The sequence below is a fragment of the Cervus elaphus genome, chromosome 14 (assembly GCF_910594005.1).
Source record: "Cervus elaphus chromosome 14, mCerEla1.1, whole genome shotgun sequence".
Taxonomy (NCBI): Eukaryota; Metazoa; Chordata; class Mammalia; order Artiodactyla; family Cervidae; genus Cervus; species Cervus elaphus.
The window spans coordinates 41,132,476-41,142,083 of NC_057828.1; the positions used below are offsets into that span (position 1 = coordinate 41,132,476).

A 9,608-nucleotide genomic window follows, 5' to 3' on the forward strand; every position below is an offset into this window, starting at 1 on the left:
ATTACAATAAGATACTTCTGTTATACAATTTCTGAAGATTTATCTCCCCCAAAAGAAATTTTTCAAGTGTAGGGGAAGTCTCTTTTTTGAAAGGACTAAGCTTCAGTTCAGTTCAGTTCAGTCACTCAGTCGTGTCTGACTCTTTGCAACCCCATGAACCGCAGCATGCCAGGCCTCCCTGTCCATCACCAACTCCCAGAGTCCACCCAAACCCATGTCCATTGAGTCAGTGATGCCATCCAACCATCTCATCCTCTGTCATTCCCTTCTCCTCCTGCCCTCAATCTTTCCCAGCATCAGGGTCTTTTCAAATGATTCAGCTCTTTGCATCAGGTGGCCAAAGTATTGGAGTTTCAACTTCAACATTAGTCCTTCCAATGAACACCCAGGACTGATCTCCATTAGGATGGATTGGTTGGATCTCCTTGCAGTCCAAGGGACTCTCAAGAGTCTTCTCCAGTGCTCGCTTTGGCAGCACATATACTAAAATTGGAACGATACAGAGAAGATTAGCATGGCCCCTGCGCAAGGATGACATGCAAATTCGTGAAGCGTTCCATATCTTTGACACAGATATACAGAACAGACTTTGGGACTCTGGGAGAAGGCGAGGGTGGGATGTTCTGAGAGAACAGCATTGAAACAAGTATACTATCAAGGGTGAAACAGATCACCAGCCCAGGTTGGATGCATGAGACAAGTGCTCAGGGCTGGTACACTGGGAAGACCCAGAGGGATGGGATGGGGAGGGAGGCGGGAGGGGGGATCAGGATGGGGAACACATGTAAATCCATGGCTGATTCATGTCAGTGTATGGCAAAAACCACTACAATATTGTAAAGCAATTAGCTTTCTACTAATAAAAATAAATGAAAAAATTTAAAAAAAGAGTCTTCTCCAACACCACAGTTCAAAAGCATCAATTTTTCGGCGCTCAGCTTTCTTTATAGTCCAACTCTCACATCCATACATGACCACTGGAAAAACCATAGCCTTGACTAGACGGACCTTTGTTGACAAAGTAATGTCTCTGCTTTTTAATATGCTGTCTAGGTTGGTCATAACTTTCCTTCCAAGGAGTAAGCGTCTTTTAATTTCATGGCTGCAATCGCCATCTGCAGTGATTTTGGAGCCCAGAAAAATAAAGTGAGCCACTGTTTCCACTGTTTCTCCATCTATTTGCCATGAAGTGATGGGACCAGATGCCATGATCTTAGTTTTCTGACTGTTGAGCTTTAAGCCAACTTTTTCACTGTCCTCTTTGACTTTCATCAAGAAGCTTTTTAGTTCCTCTTCACTTTCTGCCATAAAGGTGGTGTCATCTGCATGTCTGAGGTTATTGATATTTCTCCCGGCAATCTTGATTCCAGCTTATGCTTCCTCCAGGACTAAGTTTCAGAGATTGCATTTTCTAGTTTAATATCAGTACATACATATAATAACGTAAGAGGAAATAAATAAGTCCCAAAACATTTTCTTGGACTCCTCTTATGCATACAAGTTCTAACACCCTCTCCACATTGAGCTCACTGTAGCTCTTCAAGTCAGCACTGAGTCTCCAGGCAGGTAGTAATCAGAGCACCTACTATTCACTCTGTAGGACAGAAATGGAACTATATTCACACTCACACAATCCACTGCACTCAGCTGACCTCACTTTACCCATCCCAGGCAGTCCGGCCTCCCTCAGCCACCTTCAGTTAACTTTCAGGTACCTGGCAAGTGGCAAATAATCAGATGTAATGGTTCATTGGCAGCAGACAAACAGTAACAAACAAAAGCAGAGAAGAGGAGCAACCAAGAAGGAAGACAGGAAGAGGCAGCTCTTTAGAGTCACGTGGAAGAATTAAATCACTCCCAATAACCTTTAAGAACACCAGTAACTTGAAAGACAGAAAACCAGTCAACCACAGTAACAGTTTTCTGGGGCCAATCAGCAGAGGGCGCCCAGTCTCTCCATCAGTGGTTCGGAAGGAACATGTTGAATTACAGCCTGAACTATACTAAAGCCTAAATCTTTTTTATTTTATTTTTTTTTGCGGGGGGGTGGTTATTTTGTTTTGGTTGCATTGCACAACTTGTGGGATCTTAGTTCCCTGACTAGAGATCAAACCCTGGCCCTGTCAGTGAAAGCAACTAGTCCTAACCTCTAAACCACCAGGGAATTCCTAGCCTGAATCATCTTTTGAGAGGAAATTTGGTTTCTGAAAGCAGCTAAAAATCATTTAGGACTCAATATGAGTATATAAGATGTAAAGACAAACTGAGAAATTTCCTTTTGATTGAAAATGAAACATGATATAAATAATGAAGTTGATTTGCTTCTGTGATTCCAAACAATAAGTCTGAAAAATGGAGAAAGAGCAAAAGAATGAAGAATGAAAATCCAAAGAAGTGATCAGAGCAAGATGCTTTCATACATTTTGGACAAAGAAACAATACATTTGTGAAGACTTGACAAGGCAGAGGGGTTTGGGCTGGGGTAATAAATGGTGAAAATGTAACTGGGAAGGCAAGGGTTAGTTTGACATGGTTTGTAAAGATTTCTCAACCCCAAATTTCCTATTTCTGGTGATAAGAATATCTTCCTTCCTTCTGGTACAGGGAGGGTACCTTTCACATGGAGACTGGTGAGTGTCATAGTGACTTTTCTGCTCCTACTGTTGTCTCAAACTCTTTCAGCTTAAGATATTCAATATGCTTAGTCGCTCAGTTATGTCCAACTCTTTGTGACCCCATGGAATGTAGCCCGGCAGGCTCCTCTGTCCATGGGGATTCTCCAGGCAAGAGAACTGGAGTGAGTTGCCATGCCTTTCTTCAGGGGATCTTCCTAACCCAGAGATTGAACTCAGGTCTCCAGCATTGCAGGTGGATTCTTTACCATCTAAGCCACCAGGGAAGCCCATTCAATATGCCTAGGCGCCATATTTTGGGCTAGCATGCCCTGAACCCTGTCATACTTTGTACCACGCAAAAGTTAGAACACCACAGGTACACAGGATACAGCAAAAGTTTCCTGCTCACACTTCTTAAGCAAAATCACACAGAAGAAGGTAACAAGGCCAAAATGATACCTGCCTGTTCTTTCAATGTCACATTGAAGCATTGTTTAACAATCCTCTCAAGGATTATTTTCTTTTCTAAGAGAAGTCTGAATGTTCTAATTAACTATTAGAGACTCAGACTCTATAAAGTTAACTTGTAGATTTGTGTTTAATAAAGATGCAAATGATTCCTCTCTAGCAAAAGAGATAATCCCAAAGGCTATGGCCTAATGCCCTGCTCAAACATGAATCAGTTTTGTTTCTAACCTAAGTAATTTATTCTAACCTTTCTTTATTAAACTGCCTATAAATACTCAGTTCCTTAAATGCTCTTTGAACCAGCTTTACATACTGATTCCCTCACCAATTAATGAGATAATTAAAGTTTTGACATGGGTTCATAGTTTACATCTGCCAAAAAAAAAGGTTATGTTTTTAACTTCTGAAAATCACACTTTCACATTGTAGAAGTGAGTGAGCCATTGGTGAGAACTCATCTAAGTAAGTCTTTTTCACAATGAAATCTGGTAAGGGAGTGCTTTCTTGGCACCTACTACTGCTCAGGTCATGGGCAGCATGATATGAGGAAAGGGACATGAACTTCAAAGCCAGACCTGAGCTCATATATGATCATGCCCACCAACTCAATGGACATGAATTTTAGCAAACTCTGGGAGATATTGGAGGACAGAGGAGCCTGGCTACTACAGTCCATGGGATTGAAAGAGTCAGACATGACTTAGCAAGTGAACAACAACTGCCACTTTCTAGCTCAACAATTTGGGGAAATTCACTCTTTTTCTCTAAGGTCTACTCTATGTTCATGAAATGAGGATAAATATTTCTTCTACAGAATGTTACTGTTGGTGCTATAGGAAATAATACATCCTGCATTTAACATAGTGTCTGAGTCCTAGTAGACAGTACATACATCACCTTCCCCTTCTCCCAAGGGGATGCTGGCAAATGTCTAAAGAAAGTGTAGTGCGTGCAGATTCTTACAGTATAAACACTCCCACCATGACTGGTTTCAACCCATCAACCTGAACACAGAGTTGGAAATATATATACAATTGGCCCTCACACTGCTATCTGAGCTGGCTCTTTCTCCTCCTGTTCTCCACCTCTGCAATTCTTTCTCCTCTTTCATATCTCACTTTAAACACTTCATCAGGGGAGATGCCCTGACTCCCAAGTTAAGTCAAGTCTCCTATTATTTTTCCTCATAGTACTGTGTGCCTTTAGTTCAGAACTCTTCTCACAATTTTTAATTACACATTTATAACTATTAGTTTACTAACCTCTATCACATGATTAGACTGTAAGTGCCAGAAAGACAGAGAATGTATCTGTTTTGCTCCCCATTACTTCCTCAGCATCTAGTTCAAATCTGGTAGCAAAAAAAAGGCACTCACCTCAATAAGTATCTGTTGAATGAATCAAGCAACCAAACAACTGAAGATGGATAGGTGAATGGATTGATAGATGCATGGATGAATGGATAGGACAGAACTGAGTTTTTTGTCCCTTGGCCAAATTGTATGTAGTTATTTCTCCTCTAACATATGCTCAGTCCTCCTCTAGATATTTTGGTGCAAAGTTGGTTGAATCAATCCTCTTTGGAAGTAAAGAATTTTCTGATGGTTAGAGAAGTGCCAGGACAGTGGCAAACTTTCTGAATGGCAGTCACTTGTAATGTCTCTGTAATTCAGACAGTTCTCCAGAGTCCACTTTGGAACTTGAGTCCACATCCAACTTCCTTCTCTTCTTCATATATTTCTGTAAAAAATAAAAAATTAATAAACAGAATAATAATAAATAGAACATTTAATTAAATAGAGTCAAAAAACCAGGAAAGGGGGCTCTCTTGTCCTTCGATTATAACAGAACTCAACAGGAAGAAGAAAGACTTCTCTTCTTCCCCAGTAAGGACTGGTAATGAAAAGCCATGACTCTCTTTTACTATTGCCCTTCTCCCCACTATAAAAATGTTCTTCCTCCCTTGCCATGTGGGAACCTTCACGTGGCTTACCATGGTTGCAAACCCAGAATTGTCATTTTCTGCTGGGCTTCTGGTGGTGCTAGTGGTAAAGAATCCGCTGGTGCAGGAGACACAAGAGACGTGGTTGATCCCTGGGTCTGGAAGATCCCCTGGAGAAGGAAATGGCAACCCAATCTAATATTCTTTCCTGGAGAATCTCATGGACAGAGGAACCTGGTGGGCTACAGTCCACAGGGTCTCAAAGAGTCGGACAGGACTAAAGGGACTGAGCACACATGCATGCACAATGACCCCAGACAAATTCATCTCTGCTGGAGAAATATCTGGCAGTCTCTTTGCTTAGGTCCAACATTTCTTACCACTATTCATACAAAATGCCTTCTATCCAAGTTACAGATTAAGATCAACATTTACTCAGCTTGACTTTGTTCCAGAGAGATAATTTCATTCATAACTAGAAGTATTTTTCCATATTCAAAATTATTATCTCCACTATTCAAAAGCAACTTAGTTAAACTAAGTATACCCCCCAAGAAAAGAAACACTTATTTCGAAGTATTTTCTAGCGTGTTGTATAAAAAATGTCTTTTTAAAACTTCTGGTTAAACATGGCAGAACACGTGATAATTTTTATTTCATCTTTTTAAAACAACAATAAAGGGGGAAAAAGACCACAGCAGATGGGCAATGTCATCACATTTTCAGCAAATAAAAAGCATATGGAAGGGCCTTCTCTAGTGGTCCAGTGGTTAAAGAATCTGCCTGCCAACACAGGGGACATGAATTCGATCCCTGTTCCAGAAAGATTCCACATCCAACCAGGCAATTAAGCCAGGTGCCACAAGTACTGAGCCTGAGCTCTAGAGCCACGAGCCACAACTACTGAAGCCCATGCACCCGCAATGAGAAGCCCAAGCCCTGCAACTAGAGGGTAGCCCCACTCACCAAACTAAAGAAAGCCTTCGCACAGCAACAAAGATCTGGCAGCCAAAAATTAAAAAAAGTAAATAAATAAAGATCTAAATTTTAAAAAACTATTCATTAAAAAAAAAAACATATGGAAGAGACTTCCCTGGTGGTCCAGTGGTTAAGACTGTGCTTCTGCTGCAGGGATTGGTTCAATCCCTGGTTGGAGAACTAAGATCCCACATGCAGCACAGTGCAACCAGAAAGACAAACACACATACACACACACACAACACAAAAAGCATATGGAAGGTAAGTAACTGACTAACAAAGTAGAGAAAGTTTATAGCTTAAATTAACATAAAGGCATCTAGCGTGGCAAAGGACAGGGATGGGGCAAGTAGATAAAACCAGGTGAGGTAAAGTCTGTATTCTGAAGGAGAAGCCCCAGATCCCATCTTCCTGCCCTTCATAAGTGTAGCACTTACTTCTCTGGAATGGCTTTAGCAAAAAACATCTGGATTCTAACTTTCAGGGGACCTCAGCAAAAAAAATGGAGATCCTAAAATCCCAGCCTGATCACATCCTGATCAGTCCTACTAGTAGAGAAGTCCTGCACAAGCATACAAAGTCACAAATTAACAGTTCGGTTCTGTTCTCTGAAATGTGAACAAAAGACAAGGGTCAATATACGTTTCAGGAAATCATCTCATACAGAAGGCAGGGACCAAAACAAACACAGAAGAAAAGAACCTGGAGGAATAAAAATAATGTATGAGTTAACATCAAAAGGATTATAATCCAGGGAATGCCCTGGAAGTCCAGTGGGTAGGATTCCTCACTCTCACTGCTGAGGGTCTGGGTTCAGTTCCTGGTCAGGGAACCGACATCCCACACGCTAAGGGGCAAGGCCAAAAAAAATTATAATCCATGTTCTCTGAGAGATAAAAGATAGTATTGGGCCTGTGAAACAAGAACACAATATTATTGTAAGAAGAACAGTAGAATTCTCACAGAAAGTGGGGCTGAAAAATAAAATGATGGACAATACAAAAGCAAAGGAAATGTAAGGACCCATCTAGGAAATTTAACATCTGAATAATAGGACTTTCAGAAGAGATTAAGCATGATTAAATTATTGTGGGGAAGTAAAGTTTGCCACCCCAAAATGGGTCTCTTTGGCATGAAGATTATTTTAGGCTGATCATTTTTAAGAAACAGAAATCTCGGTAAGTTTTTGTTTTTACCTCTCCCTTAGTTGCTTAAAAAGTAGATAAAGGGTCTGTTCCTGGAACTGAGCTATCACCAGAGACATCTACAAAATACATGGGCTGGGGTGGTGGGGGAGACTTGGCAGGGCCCAGATATCAGAGCCCACTCGGTGTCCCGTTGTCTCTGCCTGGCCCAGCAGACATCTGTTTACCAAACATTGTCTTTTCCATTTCCATGTCAATTGCCTTCCTCCTCAAACTGCTACTTCAGTATCCTGTTTAAAGTCTCAAACTACTACTTCAATCCTGTTTGGATTTCAGCTGAAGATGGTATTTAATGTGAGGGCTTCAGCCATTTTGATGAGTTACTCAGTTTTCCTGGGTCTCTCCCGTGTATCAATGTTATTAAACTTTTGTTTGATTTTCTTCTGTTTATCTGTCTCATCTCAGTGTAATTCTCATATCAGGCAGAAGGACCTAAAGGAGTAGAGGAAATTTTTCCTCCCCAACATGATTAAAGAAATAATACAACCTCTCCTCCCTCAACTGAAGACCCAGTGGAAAAGCCCATTCATTTCATTCAGCATGAATGAAAAAAGCCTCAAAGTGAGGCACGGTGGAGTTGTTTTAGATATGTGAGTTTTGAGCAGCTGTTAAAAATAACAGTGAAAATATATCACATAAATAGTTCAGTATAGGAGCCCATAGCTCAGGGGAGAAATCAAGGTTAGAGATACAAATAGGAATCCATTAGCTTGTCAAAAAACAAGTATTTGAAGCCAAAATATTGAATAAAATAACCTACAGAGAGTTAAATAGAAAAGAAGAGACAAGAAAGAGAGAAGGGAAGAGACTAGGGCTCAGAGCGGAGTCCTCTAGAGGAGATAAATACAATGTCTCAGAGAACCAGAGAAAAAGAGTACTTCAGAAGATGAGCAAAATCAACTGTATCAAAGGCAACCACGATGGAGGGAAATAGAGGAGATTTAATTGTTGTATTTACTGATTGGAGAGCACCAGTCATCTTAGTAAGAACTGCACATCTTTTAGAAGTATTAATTTTTTCAAAGATTAGAGTTGAAGTATGGTGGGATAATGGAGAAGGAAATGGCAACCCACTCCAGTATTCTTGCCTGGGAAATCCCACAAACAGAGGAGCCTGGCAGGCTGCAGTCCATAGGGTCTCAAAGAGTTGGACACAACTTAGCAACTAAACAACAACATGGTAGGATAGAGAAAGATGTAGGATATTAATAACTTAAGTGCCAAATAATGTAAAACATTGTTTTGATATTAAATGTGGACAATTTCTGGAACAGAATACAGTATTTACATTAATTTCTGAGATAAATCAGGAGACTTCAGAGAAACTGGGCCATGTGAGGGCTTTGCTGCCATATGTTCCTTCTCTCCCAAGCCTCACAGAAGTATTTTGCTCAGCACCCAGGGCTGCCCAGACTTAGTAATATTAATATGTTAATACTTCTATGGAAGGACTTCCCTGCTGGTCCAGTGGTTAAGAACCCGTCTGCCAATGCAGGGGACATGGGTTTGATCCCTGGTCAGGGGTGAACTGAGATCCCGCATGCCTTGGGGCAGCTGATCCTGTGAGCCACTACTGAGCCCACTCGCCTAGAACCCATGCTCTGCAACAAGAGAAGCCCCCGCAATGAGAAGCCCATAAACCAAAGAGTAGCCCCAATCGGTCACAACTAGAGAAAGCCCGCACCCGGCAACAAAGATCCAGTGAGGCCAAAAATAAATAAATAAATAAAATAATCCTATGAGAAACTTTGAGAAGCCCCACCCAAAACATGAATACATTAACAAACGGCTCCTACTGGTGACTCAATTTTTAGAGAAGCCTTCAAAAGTGACACTGCTATATTGAAAATATCAACAGATAACCAACAAGGACCTACTGTATAGTACAGAGAACACTGATCAATATTCTGTAATAACCTAAATAGGAAGAGAAATTGAAAAAGAATAGATAAATATGTATTTATATTTCAATCATGTGCTGTACCCCTGAAACTAACACAATATTATTAATCAAGCATGCTCCAATATAAAATAAAAATTAAAAAGAAAAAGAACATTTGGGGTGAAACATGAAAAGTCAGACTTTTGGAAAAAAAGAAAGAAAAGTCACCCTTCAGGAGACAGGATTGCCAAACAAGCCAGAGCACATTTGGTGAATCCCCTGGACCATTGTTGGGTCCAGCTCACATACTGCTAATCCTGGGCAGCCTCCTGTCACTGTATACTGTGTTAATGTCTGCTAAGTATTTGAGGACATTTTCCCCTATAGTTTTCTGAAAAGTCACTTACTATGTTTGCATTCCATTAAATGAACTATATGCTTGTTTTTCAGTGAAAGCCACAACTGTCCCGAATGAAGGGATTGGACTAGGTCAATGGTTTTTAACTTTCCTGTTATCT

General features: G+C 40.6%; 1 non-coding gene across 1 annotated transcript; it reads left to right on the forward strand.

The window, feature by feature from the left end:
- The first annotated feature begins 459 nt into the window (after nucleotides 1–459).
- LOC122708442 lies at nucleotides 460–566 on the forward strand. The gene has a single exon (XR_006345214.1). It is a non-coding gene; the product is annotated as a U6 spliceosomal RNA (small nuclear RNA).
- The last annotated feature ends 9,042 nt before the right edge of the window (nucleotides 567–9,608 follow it).